Genomic DNA, 14,031 nt, shown 5'->3' on the forward strand with positions numbered 1-14,031 from the left:
CATTGCAACAACTTTTTGAAAGTAGTCAGTAGTACCCCTTCTTTGTGATTTAACCACAGTTTTTTTTTTCTTTTTATTTCCTTTTTTGTGGGGCCTAATATCAGGAAAACTGTTGTGTCAAACCCCCGAATGTTTAAAATTCAGGCCTGTGAACTAAACCCCTGCCAGTTTCACCAGCTCTGCAAGCATTAATACTAAAGTTGAGGGTAGGAGGTACTGTCAACATTACCCCAAGTCTAAGAACTGAGAACTGTCAGAATTGCAATTTTTCTAAGTAGCCTGATAGATAACCTGTGTTACTATGCATTTCCTTCCTAGGGTCCATCAGATAAATCCTTTGAAGTCAAGGGTAATAATCAGAAAATGGCAAATGAACACTTGTGAAATCAACTTTAGGGTTTCATTTATCTTTTCAAGTAAGAAACAGAAATAGTGTTTGAGAAGGCCAAGAAAGTTGGGAGAATCATGTTTCTATTTGGACTTCAAGGATGAATTTCTAAATGCTATGCTATGCTATGCTAAGTCACTTCAGTCGTGTCCGACTCTGTGTGACCCCATAGACGGTAGCCTACCAGGCTCCCCCGTCCCTGGGATTCTCCAGGCAAGAACACTGGAGTGGGTTGCCGTTTCCTTCTCCAATGCATGAAAGTGAAAAGTGAAAGTGAAGTCGCTCACTCGTGTCCGACTCTTAGCAACCCCATGGACTGCAGCCCACCAGGCTCCTCCATCCATGGGATTTTCCAGGCAAGAGTACTGGAGTGGGGTGCCATTGCCTTCTCCGAATTTCTAAATAGAACCAAGAAAATCCCCTGATATTTGGGAAGCTTGGAACAAGAGTAACACAGAGTCACATGAAGTGAAGTGAAATGAAAGTTGCTCAGTCGTGTCCGACTCTTTGCAGCCTCCTGGACTATACAGTCCATGGAATTCTCCAGGCCAGAATACTGGAGTGGGTAGCCTCTCCCTTCTCCAGGGGATCTTCCCAACCCAGGGATCAAACCCAGGTCTCCCACATGGCAGGCGGATTCTTTACATGCTGAGCCACCAGGGGAGTCACATGGAACATGTCTAAATATTTAAAGTTATAAATCAAGCCAAAAAACTCTTCAATAAAATGTTATATCCTCCTCCTTTTGCAGCTCTTAGATTTCTCAGACTGCCACTCAGGAATGTAGCAGTCTAGGACAAGCCATTTCCACATCAGTGCCCACTTTGACCCCTGTTCCTCGCACCCCAAATCCACTGTACCTGGCGTGAAGATTCTCATGCCATAGGAACGTCTATTCCAGCCTACACATTCAGGCTGTACCTGCATCCCTCCGGCACAAGCAGCCACTCTTTAGCCACCCCTTGGGTCAACCACTGATGCTCCTCTCCATTTGGACTAGTCTGTCATTAGTCTTGCCAGATGTCAAATCAGGGGACTCATTCAGACTCTGCTAAGTATAATGCTTTTGAGGAGTGGAATTCTGGTGTCCTGCATATTCAGAACATGGTCTAAATGGATTGATGCTGCAAAAACTGCAGAGTGTTAGTATTAGTCACTCAGTCGTGTCAGACTCTCTGTGACCCCGTGGACTGTAGTCCACCAGGCTCCTCTCTCCATGGAATTCTCCAGGCAAAAATCCTGGAGTGGGTTGCCATTTCCTTCTCCAGGACATCTTCCCAACCCAGGGATCGAACACAGCTCTCCCACACTGCAGGCAGATTCTTTACCTACTGAGCCACCAGGGAAGCCGATAGGTATGTCCAGTTGGACCCCATGGTCTAAACAGGATGATGCTGCAAAAACTGCGTAGGTATATCCAGTTTGGACCCGTGGACTCTCTGACTGTGGAGAATGTCACAAATAATGAAGAACCAGAGCAGGGCAAAGGCCCAGATCATTTGGGTGTAAGAATGGTATTACAGATTAGGATAGTCTATTGATTTTCCAGAAGAATTATCTGTGGGTAATATCTGTCCTTAGATGTTTTGTGGGATTTTTTATGTCATTGTATACTCCATCAATCAAATGGCCAGTGGGCAAGTCCAAGGCAAGTAAATTTAAATTTAAAAGATCAGAAATGTTGAACCAAGAGAAAGAGATGGAAAATCATTGGAGACACCCACAGACTCCACCATTTTCTAATGACGTCGTTTGTCACTGTTAAGAACGTGGAGCTTCTATCACCATGCAGCTGCCCTCCAGGAGGTCTGTGTGGCTGTTCAGAAGCACACACTATGCTTGTTCAAATCTGTTTCACTTTGGATAAAGTCTATCACATTGGAGGAAGTAACCATTGTTGTCCATTCCTAACAAGTACTCAGCACCAGGCATCCAAATGAACTCAGAGGACTGAGAATTTGTTGATCTGGAGAGTCATACTAGATGATAAATTGAAAAGACAGCAACTTACCTAGGAAAGCCTGGGCAAATTGGGCAGGTAGAACTCTGACCCCTCACACTGCAGGCAGAGGCAGAAAGGGCATTCCACAGGACTTTCCTGATTTAGTAGGCTACCTTGTGGCAGTTATATCCATAATTTATGTGTCTTCTGCAAAGAAGTGGTGACCAAATCCCAATACAAAGTAGAAGGAATGTGTCTCTAACGGTTTGTGCTTTTCCTTAACAGGACTCTCTGGCTTTCTTTATGGTTGGCCTCCAGATTCCTGGGGACCCCAGCACAGCTTCATCTGTTCACATCCACAGCTGGCCCAGTCATCACCAGCATCTCAAGGGCAGATTTGGGCAAGTCTTGTCACAACAGGACATCACTCATTTCTGGAGCCACCAGATGCAAGAAATGTAAAGGGATTTTGTAATCAATTATCCAAATCCCTCATTTTATAGATGGGGACTAACAATTTAAGTGACATGTGCTTGATCACATGGCTTGAGAACAGAAGTCAGGGTGGTCGTGGTTTAGTCAATTAGTCATATCTGACTTGCAACCCCATGGACTGTAGCCTGCCAGGCACCTCTGTCCACGGAGTTCTCCAGGCAAGAATACTGGACTGGATTGCCATTTCCTTCTCCAGGATCTAGGGTAGAGGAAAGGAAAAGAAAGAGAAATAGCTAATTGGCAGCCGGTAGCAGTAGAGTTTTGCCAAGAAAATGCATTGGTCATAGCAAATACCCTCTTCCAACAACACAAGAGAAGACTCTACACATGGACATCACCAGATGGTCAACACCGAAATCAGACTGATGATATTCTTTGCAGCCAAAGATGGAGAAGTTCTATACAGTCAACAAAAAACAAGACCAGGAGCTGACTGTGGCTCAGATCATGAACTCCTTATTGCCAAATTCAGACTGAAATTGAAGAAAGTAGGGAAAACCACTAGACCATTCAGGTATGACCTAAATCAAATCCCTTATCATTATACAGTGGAAGTGAGAAATAGATTTCAGGGACTAGATCTGATAGATAGAATGCCTGATGAACTATGGACTGAGGTTAGTGACATTGTACAGGAGACAGGGATCAAGACCATCCCCATGGAAAAAAAATGCAAAAAAGCAAAATGGCTGTCTGAGGAGGCCTTACAAATAGCTGTGAAAAGAAGAGAAGCGAAAAGCAAAGGAGAAAAGGAAAGATATAAACATCTGAATGCAGAGTTCCAAAGAATAGCAAGAAGAAATAAGAAAGCCTTCTTCAGCAATCAATGCAAAGAAATAGAGGAAAACAACAGAATGGGAAAGAGTAGAGATCTCTTCAAGAAAATTAGAGATACCAAGGGAACATTTCATGGAAAGATGGGCTCGATAAAGGACAGAAATGGTATAGACCTAACAGAAGCAGAAGATATTAAGAAGAGGTGGCAAGAATACACAGAAGAACTGTACAAAAAAGATCTTCACAACCCAGATAATCACGATGGTGTGATCACTCACCTAGAGCCAGATATCCTGTAATGTGAAGTCAAGTGGGCCTTAGAAAGCATCATTACAAACAAAGCTTGTGGAGGTGATGGAATTGCAGTTGAGCTATTTCAAATCCTGAAAGATGATGCTGTGAAAGTGCTGCACTCAATATGCCAGCAAATTTGGAAACCTCAGCAGTGGCCACAGGACTGGAAAAGGTCCGTTTTCATTCCAATCCCAAAGAAAGGCAATGCCAAAGAATGCTCAAACTACCACACAATTGCACTCATCTCACACGCTAGTAAAGTAATGCTCAAAATTCTCCAAGCCAGGCTTCAGCAATACATCAAGCATGACCTTCCAGATGTTCAAGCTGGTTTTAGAAAAGGCAGAGGAACCAGAGACCAAATTGCCAACATCCGCTGGATCATGGAAAAAGCAAGAGAGTTCCAGAAAAGCATCTATTTCTGTTTTATTGACTATGCCAAAGCCTTTGACTGTGTGGATCACAATAAACTGTGGAAAATTCTGAAAGAGATAGGAATACCAGACCACCTGACCTGCCTCTTGAGAAATTTGTATGCAGGTCAGGAAGCAACAGTTAGAACTGGACATGGAACAACAGACTGGTTCCAAATAGGAAAAGGAGTGTGTCAAGGCTGTATATTGTCACCCTGCTTATTTAACTTATATGCAGAGTAGTACATCATGAGAAATGCTGGGCTGGAAGAAACACAAGCTGGAATCAAGATTGCCAGGAGAAATATCAATAACCTCAGATATGCAGATGACACCACCCTTAGCGCAGAAAGTGAAGAGGAACTAAAAAGCCTCTTGATGAAGGTGAAAGAGGAGAGTGAAAAAGTTGGCTTAAAGCTCAACATTCAGAAAATAAAGATCATGGCATCCAGTCCCATCATTTCATGGCAAATAGATGGGGAATCGGTGGAAACAGTGTCAGACTTTATTTTGGGGGGCTCCAAAATCACTACAGATGGTGACTGCAGCCATGAAATTAAAAGACACTTACTCCTTGGAAGGAAACTTATGACCAACCTAGATAGCATATTCAAAAGCAGAGACATTACTTTGCCAACAAAGGTTTGTCTAGTCAAGGCTATGGTTTTTCCAGTGGTCATGTATGGATGTGAGAGTTGGACTGTGAAGAAGACTGAGCACTGAAGAATTGATGCTTTTGAACTGTGGTGTTGGAGAAGACTCTTGAGAGTCCCTTGGACTGCAGGGAGATCCAACCAGTCCATTCTGAAGGAGATCAGCCCTGGGATTTCTTTGGAAGGAATGATGCTAAAGCTGAAACTCTAGTACTTTGGCCACCTCATGTGAAGAGTTGACTCACTAGAAAAGACTCTGATGCTGGGAGGGATTGGGGGCAGGAGGAGAAGGGGACAACAGAGGATGAGATGGCTGGATGGCATCACCGACTCAATGGACGTGAGTCTGAATGAACTCCAGGAGTTTGTGATGGACAGGGAGGCCTGGCGTGCTGCAATTCATGGGGTGGCAAAGAGTTGGACATGACTGAGTGACTGGACTGAACTGAACTGAGCAGTAGAGGAATCCATTCCAGTATTCTTGACTGGAAAACCCCATGGACAGAGGAGCATGGCAGGCTAGAATCCATAGGGTTGCAAAGAGTTGGACACGGCTGAGCACACATGCACACACTCAGCATTAGGGAAGCATGTGCACTGTGCGAGGCACTTGACTCGGTTGACTGTTTTCAGTCTTCATATCAATCATATAGGATGTCTATTTATTCATCTCATTTGCAGATGAGGGAGCAGAGGCTCGGCTCAGCCACATGATTTTCCTGAGGTCACAGTACAAGTGGCAGAGCCAGGACCCACGCTCTATATTCACTGCACCACATCAAGTGGCCTCTCGTATTCTGCACACTTTTATGTTGTTTACAATATTTGCAGTTCTTGTGGTGGGAATACCTGATCAGTTCATTTAGAAACAGACAAAGTAGGGTGGACCATGTGGAATTTCCTGTCTTCCTACTGGTGACATTGTGATGAAGATGGTGGCACACCACGGTTCCTTTCATCAGTCCACAATAATACAAGTAACAACTCACTGTGACTTTTATTTACAAAGCATTTTTATAATCCCAAGCCTGTGAGGTCATTGCCACTATTATCTTTTCCATTTTTAAAGTAATGAAACTGAGACACAACAAAGATTTTGAGAAACATGATCCAAGGTCATAAAGGTAAGTTAGGAAGCATAATAAAAACTTAAAAATGAGTTTTCTGACCACATATACACCCAAGATTTTGAAGAACCTAAATTTCTTAAAAATTTGAAGAGTATCTAAATAGAGACTACTTTGGACTCTGTGGGAGATGGAGAGGGTGGGATGATTTGGGAGAATGGCATTGAAACATGTATAATATCATATAAGAAATGAATCACCAGTCCAAGTTTGATGCAGGATACAGGATGCTTGGGGCTGGTGCACTGGGATGACCCAGAGGGATGGTACGGGGAGGGAGGTGGGAGGGGGATTCAGGATGGGGAACATATGTACACCCATGGTGGATTCATGTTGGTGTAAGGCAAAACCAATACAATATTGTAAAGTAAAAAAAAAAATAATGATAATTGTAAAATGATGCTGAGCATCTAATAAAGTAGGAGAGAAGCCATTTGACGCCCCCCCCCAAAAAAAGTAATAATAAATAAATAAAGACTAGTGTCTTATCAATGCTGGTCAATGAATATACATTTCTTATTAAGAAAATGACAGAGATTTACGACTCCTATTTACCACAATTACTTTGAAGGATTCACAGAAATTTAAACTCTTAATAACTGAGTTGGTAATTGAGCTTAGGAAGGCTGAAGCACTTGGCAAAATGTGTCACAAGTGAGACAAAGAGCAAGCCAAGAAGCTCATTAATCACTGCTTTCCATTCACTGATTACAGAAAAGTAAGAAACTCAGTGCTGCTAAATAGGGGCTACATAATTTCTTTCACAAAAACACATAGTCCCTGAATTTCCAGACAGAACATCTTTGAGTCATAACCAAAGTCAAATATGATTCTTTTAAAGGGTTTTCTTGCTAGTAATTTTATTAGCAAAACTATGGTAAACAGTATATTAACAAAGAGACTATTCTCTGATTTTCACATGTGATGTTTCTATGTATGTATCACTTTGGATTAGATGAAAGCAATTAAATTTAAAAAAAATTGCTTCCTCTATCTCCACCCCCAAAAGTATTTAAAACAGCATCATGTACAGTACCAGTTAACGCTTCTTTCATAAATCCATACACACACCAAAAAGGGGGGGGAAATGACATGTTGAAAAATGTTTTGCATTTATCTTAATGTAGAGTGGTAAAAATTCTTTTACTCTAAGTGTGGTAATAGTATAATAAGGTTATATGACTGTCTTTTTTAAAATATCAAACATGTATTTTTCCAAGTAAGTGTTAGCCTTTCTCAACCTTTTGGAAATAAGGTGAAATATAAATGCACAATGAAAAGTGAATGATGTTGTCAGCTCACCATACATAATCCTGTAACACTTTCATTGTTCAAGCTCCTTCTATTTCCCTTTCAGAATCACTTTCAAAGTCTGTGGCACCTCATTTAAATGAATGTAATGACAGCAAGTGCTCATCCTTTCAGCAGTCTTTTATTTTTTGGAATTATAAAAATATCATTTTTCTCCAACTCAGGTAAGTTTGGAGAGTCTATGAAGTTATACATTTAGAAGTCTATTCCTCACAATCAAAGAAATCTTAACGTGAGCACTAAGAAAAGAAAAGTCTTAAACAGAATGCCAGTCCAGACCCTATAGATGTGAGTTTTCACTTTCAAGGATTTTGTTTTTGGTTTCTGTTATTAATCTCTCTCCCTCTGTCTCTCCCCCCTCTCTCTCCCTGTGGTTAGGTGACAGTGGTAGAATGTGGACAGGTGGGTGTGCATTCTGTGTGTCTTTTCCATGGTCTTCTGTCCAAAGAGAAAAGCTACTCAAACATAGTTCATATCTTGATTTCTATGTCAGCAATGTAGGTTAAAACACAAATATCATCCTGATTCTCAAAAATAAACTCTGAAAGAAACGTTCTAAGTGGATTTTCTAGGACCACTCAAGGAGTTTCCCAATTAACATTTCTTAAATTCATGCCCCTAAAAACAATGCCACAATTTTTTGGTGAATCTTCCCTAAGACAAGATCTGTAATATTTTTAACAAATTACGAAGAATGTGATAGCCTAAGCTAAGAAAAAATAGCATCTCTGTTTAAAATTTAATTTCATTTGGAATTAAATCACTTATTCATTACAATTAGTAATATTTGGATTATATTGGGTATTAGGTCCATAATGCAGTATACATACTGTCCATGTGAAATAGTCCTAAAGAACATAAGCTTTCCATTTTTTATAAAAAAAATAAGTGGTATTATATTGGCCTTTCTATCCACCTGGAAAATTCTTAGGCCCAATATAAGATTCTGTGTTAATGTGAAGACTCTTCATTCCTCTAAGACAGATAATTGTAGCACATCGGTTCAAGATGAAAGAGTAGGACTCCTGTGAGAGTCTTTGCTCATCTTCTCCTGTGAGAGCACCAAAATCACAACTAGATGTTGAACAATCATCGGCAGGAAGATGCTGGAACATACCAAAGAAAGATGCTCCATGTCCAAAGACAAATGAAGAGCTTCACTGAGATGGTATGAGGGGTGTATGTTAAAGTCAAATCCCATATCCACTGGGTGGGCAACCCACAAACTACAGAACAATAATACCAAAGAAGTTCTCCCACTATTATGAAGGTCTGAACCCCACAGCAGCCTTGGGATCCAGCAAGGGACTAGGAATCCCCAGGGAATCTGACTTTGAAGACCAGTGGGACTGGACTGTAAGACTTTCATGAAACTGGAGGAAACAGACACTCCACTCCTAGAGGGCACAAACAATACTTTGTGAGCACCAGGAACCAGAAGAAAGGAGCAGTGACCCCATAGGAGACTGACCCAGACTTATTTGTGAGTGTTGGAGGGTCTCCTAAGGAGTCGTGAGTTAGCAGAGGTTCACCACAGAAATGCAGGCAATGGCAGCAGCAGTTCTGGGAGCTGCCCCTGGCATAAGCCCCCTTGTAGGTTACCATTAGTTTTACCATAGAGTGTGTAGACCACACGGCTGGGTTGCCCCAGGCTAAACAACTAACAGGGAGGGAGTGCAGCCCCATCTATCAGCAGACAATCGGATTAAAATTTTTCTGAGCGCTATGCACCAGAGAGACTCAGTTTTGCTCACCTCCAGTCCCTTCCATCAGGAAGCTTGCACAAGCCCTTAAGCCTCACCCACCAGAGGGCAGACAGAAGAAGCAAGAAGAACTACAGTCCCACAAGAAAGTCCAGAACTAAAGTCCAGAAAGAAAACCACAGTCACAGAAAGCCGATCAAAATGAAAAGGCATAGGATTATTTCCCAGATGAAGGAGCAAAATAAAACCCCAGAAAAACAACTAAATTAAGTGGAGATAGGAAACCTTCCAGAAAAAGAAGTCAGAATAATGATAGTGAAAATGATCCAGGACCTCAGAAAAAGAAAGAAGATGAAAGAAATGTTTACCAAATACCTAGAAGAACTAAAGAACAGAGATGAACAATACACTAGAAGGGGATCAATAACAGAATAACTGATGCAGAAGAACAAATAAGTGACCTAGAAAACAGAATGGTGGAATCACTGTCACAAATAGGATATAGAAAAAGAATGAGAAGAAATGGAGACAGTCTAAGAGACTTCTGGGACAAAGTTAAAAGCACCAACATTCCCATTATAAGGGTACAAGAAGGAGAAGAGAGGGAGAAAGGACCTGAGAAAATATTTGAAGGGAAAATAGCTGAAGACTTCCCTAACATGGAAAAGAAATTAGTCAACCAAGTCCAGGAAGTGCAGATAGTCCCAGGCAAGATAAACCTAAGACGGAATACAACAAGACACACAGTAATCAAAATTAAAGACAATGATAAAATATTAAAAGCAACAAGGGAAAACAACGAATAATATACAAGAGGACTCCCATAAGGTTATCAGCTGATTTCTCAATAGAAACTCTACAAACCAGAAGGAAATGGCACAATATACTTAAAGTGATAAAAGGGAAGAAGCTATGACCAAGACTACTCCACCCAGCAAGACCCTCATTCAGATTTGATGGAGAAATTGAAAGTTTTACAGAAAAATAAAAGTTAAGAGCACTGCTAAACCAACTTTACAACAAATGCTAAAGGAATTTCTCTAGGCAGAAAACACAAGAGAAGGAAAAGTCTTACGGAAAATACATCCAAAGTAATTAGGAAAATGATAATAGGACCATACATATTGATAAGAAGAGGTTGCAAGAATACACAGAACTGTACAAAAAATATTTTCATGACCTAGATAATCAAAAAAGTTTAAGTGTGAATAAAATCAGCAAAGAAAAGTTATTCTAAACCACTTAGTAGATCAAAAGGAAAATTCAGATGACAACTCAAGGTTACTGACTTCTGCCTTCACATTTTATTTAACAGCTCATTCACTCTTCTTGCAATACAAATATTCTTACAGAAACAGCTAAAAATTTCTAAGCTTTTGATTGGAACCAAAAAGAGAGAGACAGATCTAAAATGACTCAAGTTTTATGCCCTTAGTATTAGTCTTCAATTTGATAACTGTGTTTTTCTATTCAGTGAGTCATAGACCAACCTACAAGAGATTATTCATAAACACAAAGCACTCAGGCCAAAAACACAGTGGTAAAAGCTCAAACAAAATATTTGTAAAAACCTTAATTAATTCTGATACTAAAACCTCTTTCAGATTGTTCAGACAGAGAAACTAAGTGAATAGTGTCATTACTTTCAAGCATAAATGTAAGAGGTATTATAAACACTCTTTTAAAATTATCCTTGCAAGTCTCAGGAAGACAGACGTGTGTCCAATAGCTCTGTGAGAAATACAGGGGGTGCTTCACAGCCCTAGAGGTAACAGCAGACAAGGGAGATTAAGACACTGGACCTGGGACCATGGAATAGCCTGGATCAAATTCAATCTCCACTGCTTTCTAGCTGTGTGAAATTGGGCAAGTCCTCAACATCTCTGATTCTTAGATTCCTTTTCTATAAAGTGAGGTTAACAATAGCACCTGCCTCATGGGGTTATGATGTTACATGCTAATGCCTAGCAGAGTGCCTGCTTATATCAATTATTAGCTAATATGATTAAAAAATTAAGATCTCATAAGCAAAATAGATGGCCAGTTTACCTGCTTGTTCATGGATAAGCAACAAACAATGGCTGCATCAAAAGGATTCCAAAGAAAACTCCGTGATTTGACAGTCTGTAAGCAAAGCAGAGGAAAAGAAAACCCCCTGGAGAAAAACTGCCTCTAGCACAAAAATGCCTAGCTCTGGCTCTGCATTTTATTAACACATTGGGAGAAATTTAGAGTAATCTGGTAACATAGTTCTTAAAATGGGATTTTTCTCACATCATTTCAACAGTACCTTTCAACGCTCAAGTAAACATGTTCATTTAGAACCTAGTCTACCACAAAGAGCAAATCAAGAGAAAAAATAGTTTTTCTGCATTGTCAATCCAAGTCATCGCATAAGAATATGTCAGTAATACTCAAAAAGTGCCATGAATATAAAAATTACCATTTTAGAGACAGTTATTTGAGTAGTTTCACGCTGTTTGTCAGAATCAGAAATTAAGTGATTCTTCCAGAAAACTAGAGAATAAAATAGACGTGCTCCCTTCACAGTAGATGGTGTGGACGGGGGGTGAGAGTGCGGTTTGTTCATCAGGCATGTTGACAGTTTATAAGTTTGCAAAATGCCTGATACATAAATGTCACAGAGGCACGAAGTGGTTGTTATTAAAAAGTCATTCTATAGGCCAAGTACTTGACCTTTCAGTTCTATCTTTTGGATTGTATCGGAACTTTAGCCTTATAAGTTGTAGCCCATAATAAATACATTTCATTAAGTGAACAACAATCCTATAAGGCAAATATTACAATTTGTATTATAGTTATGGAAAAACCACACAAAACTAATTGACCCATTCAGAGCCATGCCGGCTCAGCAGTGTAGTGGAAAGAATTAATCAAGCTGGGTTTGAATATGGTTGGCACCTTCCATTACCTCTCAACTCTGACACCTTAAGGTCTTTGAAATTCAATTTCTTCTTTGTCAAATGGGCATAGCAATATCTACTTTCAAAGTTACTGTGAGAAATATGCAAGATGCATGTGAAAAAGACTGGCACTTTATAGGCTGTCTATAATCAGATGTACAAAGAAGTCCCACATTTCCAACAAGAAAAGAAAGTGAAGTTGCTCAGGCATGTCCAACTGCTTGCCACCCCATGGACTGTAGCCCACCAAGCTCCTCCACCCATGGAATTTTCTAGGAAAGAGTACTGGAGTGGGTTGCCATTTCCTTCTCCAGGGGATCTTCCTGACCGAGGGATTGAACCCAGGTCTCCCACGTTGAAGGCAGACACTTAACCATCTGAGCCACCATGTATGTGCTGCTTAGAACAAGGTTTGGAATTTATTGATTGTAGACTGTGACAGGTGTCTTCCCAGTAACCCGGTAAAGGGAGTTTTCTGCTTCCAAACAGATGCAGATGGACATGACTGAATTTTTAATAGTATGGACTGTGCCTGTCAGGAAACTGACTGTCCACGCAAGACTGCAGGTCAGTTAGGATCCTATAGATGCCCACTGGGTAGGTGGTCCTGCCAATGAGAACTGAAACCAAAAGGCAAGACGTGAAATAAGCAATGGATCAGGCTCTCAGGTCTCATGGCCACCAGTTCAGAAAAAATAATAGGAAAAAAAATAGTGCATCCTCTATCTTTCCAACTCTCAGTAGGACAGGCACGGAGATGCTACTGGAAGTAACGCCATGAAGGCTGCCCAAGGAGAACCCCAGGTTCTGTTCCAATCTGGTTCATGATGATAGTGCTGGGAAAACGACATTCACGAAATGTCATCTGATGGGTGAATCTGAGATGTGTGTAGCTCCTTTGGGTATTGAGGAATATCCTCCTTGAGCTCCACACCAACAGGGGGCCTATTAAGTTCAATGTATGGGATTCAGCTGGTCAGGAGAAATTGGGTGTTATGTCCAAGCTCAGTGTGTCATCATAATGTTTGAGGTAACCTCGAGAGTGACTTACAGGAACGTGCCTAACCAGCACAGAGATCTAAGACCCGTGTGTGAGACCATCCCTATTGTGTTGTGTGGGAACAAAGTGGATATTAAGGACGTAAAGGTTAAGGCAAGTCAACTGTCTTCCACCAAAAGAAGAATCTTCAGTAGTGTGGCATTTGTGCCCAAAGTAACGACACCTCTGAAGAGCCTGCTCTGGCGTGCTGGAGGGCTGACCAGAGACTCTGACTTGGAGTCTGCTGCCGAGCCTGCTCTTGCCCCGCCAGAGGTGGTCGCAGACCCAGGCTGAGCAGCGCGGTAGCAGCATGACCTAGAGGCTGCCCAGACCACTCCTCTCCCAGAGGGAGAGGGCGCCCTGTGAGAAAGTGAGGCTGGGGCCCCGCGTCAGAAGTCTCGCTCTGTAGGCAGCTGTCCTGTGATGTCAGCAGTGCAGTGTGTTTCCGACTTTTCTATACAGTGAAGCAGAACGTGTGTTTGATCTCTGGATGCTGAAGGAGGCAGGTGGGCTTCAGAGTGAATGTGGAGGTTAAACAAATGCCTTCACTTTTCGGACCTGCATATTTAGGTGTTTTGGAACATCATTGCTTCCTCCTTCAGTTTCAAATATAAAACTGCTATAGTTAAATTGAAGAAAGTAAGAAAAACCACTCATCCATTCAGGTATGACCTAAATCAAATCCCTTACAATTATACAGGGGAAGTGACAAATAGATTCAAGGGATTCAATCTGATAGACAGAGTGCCTGAAGAATAATTGACAGAGGTTCGTGACATTGTACAGAAGGCAGGGATCAAGACCATCCCCAAGAAAAAGCAATGCAACAAGGCAAAATGGTTGTCAGAGGAGAGCTTACAAATAGCTGAGAAAAGAAGAAAAGTGAAAGGCAAAGGAGAAAAGGAAAGATACGCATTGCAATGCAGAGTTCCAAAGAACAGCAAGGAGAGATTAAGAAAGCCATC

At 41.2% G+C, this 14,031-nt stretch overlaps 1 pseudogene; it reads left to right on the forward strand.

Moving 5' to 3' along the window:
• The first annotated feature begins 12,804 nt into the window (after positions 1-12,804).
• On the forward strand, positions 12,805-13,432 carry LOC147358968 (GTP-binding nuclear protein Ran-like; annotated as a pseudogene).
• Positions 13,433-14,031: the final 599 nt, after the last annotated feature.

This window comes from Bos grunniens, chromosome 14, assembly GCF_055505025.1.
Source record: "Bos grunniens cultivar Pamir isolate PY7600 chromosome 14, Bosgru_T2T1.0, whole genome shotgun sequence".
Classification (NCBI taxonomy): Eukaryota; Metazoa; Chordata; class Mammalia; order Artiodactyla; family Bovidae; genus Bos; species Bos grunniens.